Genomic DNA, 4,290 nt, shown 5'->3' with positions numbered 1-4,290 from the left:
TTTTATACAGTCTTAAATGTAGCTCAAACCCCACTTCTAGACAGAGATGTAAAAACAGAACCTTATCCACGCTCATTGCAGAAGATTGGTGCAGCGCTATTTAACACGGATCTGAAGTAAGTAATCGATATTTAATACAGAGAGATGATGTAAACCGTACTAGCACACAAGATATTGGTTAAAGATTATTGCAATGTTGCACAAAGAGATCCCCAAAGCAGTAAGTGAAGCTTTCATAAAATAAAGAACACCGTGTACTCAGAACACGTTTCTTTATCATCAGCAGATAATAACATAGCAAGCTAATCATAGATTACCGTGGCAGCCTTTTCCCCCAAAAGAAAAAAAAAAATACATCTAATATAAAACGAAATCTTTTCTTCCTGTTGATTTATACAAGATTGCCTCTATACAGCAGTTGGCAATCTTTCCGGCTGTTTTACAGGCAAATTATTTCTCTCCAGTCACGCTTAAAATGCTAAAAAAAACACCGGGATTAAGTCAAAAACTAGTGATTATAAACAAACAAAAATGAATTAAATAAAGTCAGTGTTGTTACATATACTTCATTTTACAGAATGGCAAAAGCTGTTGTATAGCCAATTACTACTTGAAATGTATTTGCTTACGATTTTAAGTCGCCCTGGATAAGGGCGTCTGTTAAGAAATAAATAAATAAATAAATAAATAAATAAATAATAATAATAATACTACAGGGTTCTCATTCTTTGAATTAAATCATCCTTTTGTACAACCATCTAAACACGCGATTTAATTGTCCTTATTTTACATCAAATTCAACAATCATAAAATCCAAAAAGATAGCAAACTGCTACTCACACAAGGTCCCCCTTTGAAGGATGTATTTACACGTCTGAAACTTTGGGCTTTTTATAGCTTCTTGCTCTCTGCTCCCTCTCCCTGTTCCTCGACGTCATGATTTGCTGTGTAACCGCAGCCCCGTATCAAAGCGAATGGGATGGTATGATTCAGACAGAAGACCACGCACACACACACATATACACAACCATCTATCTACCTGTGTGTGTGTGTGTGTTTTCGGAAACATAGAATTATACAGAATCTAGTATTGTATTTTAGTCAGCAAATCCGGTGTTTTACGATGTGGCAATTAATTATAAGTGAACGGTACTCAGCCATTTGTATTTGTTCTGTTTTCTGTAAGCGTTCCTCATCTTTAGACATACTACTTCAATCAAGCTCAGAAACTGTCTGCAGAGACCCTATCATAATAATAATTGCTGCTGCTGTCAGCAGGTGTCCTGTCATTTTAAATTCGAGTGGGCTGGGTTACCATACCGTCTTTATACCGCCTGGTAAGGACAATATACAGTATATATATATGTGTATGTGTGTGTGTGTGTGTGTGTTTAATACAAAACCTTCTGACAATGTGTACAGACAGCACATACGTGAAAAGGAAACTTTTCTTCAACAAGCACTGTAGTTAAGATATAGGCTATCCGACTAGTTAAGATATAGGCTATATGCCTGGCTGGGAGTTTAATTATTGAGGTTACTGCCCGGAATATTATTGCACACTTTGTTTCTATGGTTTCTAAGCGGGGCTCTCAGGGCTCGCGATGGTCAGTTTCACTTCCTTTAATTAGACCCAGGATTACCCGGGTTCTATACATATTTGCAAGATTTTTTTTTCAAAACTTCCCTTTTTGAAACACGTGTATATATTGAATTGCTCAGAAAGGGAAATTTCACAATTCACAAAGGGATTAAATACAATCTAATGAAAAATGAATACATTAAAAAGGAATTCAAACAAACTACAGTAAAACAAACTTTATTTTTTAATTTCGAGCACCCGAAGTAGAGTCATCATTAACATGGATAAATTACCATGACCTATATCCACAGTCTGCAAGTCTGACATACAGAAATATGCATATTCATATATGACAAGACTATGATACTTTCATAACTTTTTGTATGTCCTGATCAAGTTTTTTTCATAATTGCATACGCTCTTCTCTCTCTATATATATATATTGTAGCATTTGCGGGAAAATGAAGGAGGCTCCCACAGGATTTGCAGGTTCTCGGATTCACGGTTTATTACGTCGGGACTCTACACTGGACAGGTAAAAGCGTGCTGCTTTACCAGCCAGTGGTACAACAGCAGCTGAGTACAGTAGTGCTGCTCAGACTGTGACAAATAATAAAATAACAGAAAAGAAAGTCCAAAAGCACACTGTGCTACAGCCACAAAGTGCAGCCGCTGGTTTCTCTCTCTCTTCTGCTCTCCTTGGCTCTGTCTTCCATGTTCCTTTTCTCACTCCAGCTTCTCTCTGTCCCAGCATTCCATTGCTTATTCCTGCATCCAGGCCACACCCTTCGGTGCACCAGCCGCCAATCCCAAGCAGACACTGCTTCCCGCTCTCCATCCCCTGGTGGTTGTAACATCTCATCCCTTGGTTTTGCCAGCGATGTTGCAACCTTGTACCACTCACACGGCAAGCCGAAACCCTGATTGGTGGTGACTCTCCAATCTGAATCTGTGACATCCCTGAACACTTGCTGCATTGAACTGTTGACCTAGGGTCGTTACAACATATATGTAAAAATGTAAAGTGACAGACGCAGAGAGAGACAAACCGTGCCTCTGTATGCCTTCATATTAAATTACACTCAATGATAAAGAATTTCCTTGATTTCAAATCCAGAGCATTATTTATCCTTGGTTAGAACTCATTCAATCAGGTGTTTTCTGCTCATTCAATAGAATTGTGTTTATATGTTACATACCATATTAGAGCTATTACAGAAAACAAACAGTAAAAGAGTACTGTGACAGGACAGCCCAAGGTCAAACAGGCAAAAAAAGGAAACTGAGAATAAAGTCAAGCTCTTTAGCACGCATTTATCACTCGCTGACTCAAAACAAACAGTACTGCCTATGCAAAAACAGTCCCTTGCGAATTCTCTTTTTCTAGTTTTTGAGTTACTGCTGCTCTCTTACTGCCTCACGTGTTCCCTCTTGAGAGAGGTGCATCTGGAGCGGAGACAGACCCACACAGTCACAGTAAACAGGCAGGCAGAGAAGCAGCAGTGTTTGATTTTCCACTCCTTTATTGTGTAAACTGAGAGCAGAGGCCACTGTCTGCGTTGTATGTGACTGCTGTGACCACCGGGTTGATGGAGAGCAGCTTCACTGATTTAAATGATTTCAGAATTGTTAGCAGGACACCACCACTGCCTGATGCAGGACACTGCATATTGCCAGCCCTTTTCTGGCCGTGGCACCAACACAAGAGTCTACACTAGGTCTGAACAACCACTGGCAAGGACATCATTTACAGCTACAGCTTGTTACCCATGACTTGAGCCAAGAGATGCAAACAGATACTTTGGATCAGTTCTTTCAGTTAGACGAGGCTTCACTGGCACACTCATGCTTCACTGCGTAATGTGTGTTTACTGTGTCACTGACATGCTGCTCAAACCATGCAGCACACTTGTGGAAAGTTCATGTTTCTTCTAATGCAGAAAATAAGAACTGCGGTTAAAGCACAAAAAAAATATGTAACTGAAACCATCAAAAGAGAGAAGATACTGTTTCTGCAGGTGTTGCTGTGAATAGGATGTGTGCTGTTTGAAGTTGTAGAGTAAGCATCGAAATGAGCAGTTATAGTTTCCATATGTAGAGTATAATTACAGTTATTGCGTTCACCAAGAGATGCTGTACACAAGATATTTAATACATGTGGTATTCCAGAGGTATAATACTGTACCATTCTCTATACTTCGGTGCAGTTTTGCATACAAAGACATTTTTATCACATGTTTGATAAGGCTGTTACTTCATGTCACGGATCTCCTCCTAGCTGCTGATTAGTTAATAATACTGACATCAGCTCATTACCTCTTGACAGCAGGGCTTGCTCTTCAGCTGAATGGTAAGACGCTCCTCTTTGAAACGTATGCTTTGTGGTCCATGGCCAGCCCTTGCTTTTCCATTCATTTCACTGGGCTGAGATGCCAATTCATTATACTCACAAGCCCAAGCTGACATTTTTTATTGGTGTTTCCTGTAAAATGTGTACGCTGTTATCAATAAACTTTGTTAACATGTATGTTTCTTTGAGCTAAAACAGACCAGAGCATGATAATGGATGTGAAGTTCACATGCAGGTGAAACAGTGGCCAGAAAGCTTCCATTATGAAGAGAGGTAGCTTATCTAATGGAAAAAAAAAACTGGCAAGTCAACAATGTGTGCTTTCTGATGAAGCTGAGCGCACAAAAAGCAAAACTGT

At 39.4% G+C, this 4,290-nt stretch overlaps 1 protein-coding gene across 2 annotated transcripts in view; it reads right to left on the bottom strand.

Annotated features, from left to right (window-relative positions):
* LOC117394382 (tumor necrosis factor alpha-induced protein 2-like) overlaps positions 1-1,006 on the bottom strand; it is an 11,155-nt gene extending 10,149 nt beyond the window's left edge. The window contains exon 1 of one of the 2 annotated variants that reach the window (XM_058991888.1): positions 841-1,006. The gene's annotated coding sequence lies outside the window, so the exon portion shown is untranslated. The remainder of the gene's footprint in view (positions 1-840) is intronic. The other variant, XM_033992636.3, reaches the window with a different exon arrangement.
* Between the last annotated feature and the right edge of the window lie 3,284 nt (positions 1,007-4,290).

This window comes from Acipenser ruthenus, chromosome 18, assembly GCF_902713425.1.
Source record: "Acipenser ruthenus chromosome 18, fAciRut3.2 maternal haplotype, whole genome shotgun sequence".
In the NCBI taxonomy this organism is placed as follows: Eukaryota; Metazoa; Chordata; class Actinopteri; order Acipenseriformes; family Acipenseridae; genus Acipenser; species Acipenser ruthenus.
The sequence above is the reverse complement of the archived record's forward strand: the minus strand, read 5'-3'. Positions and strand labels throughout refer to the sequence as shown.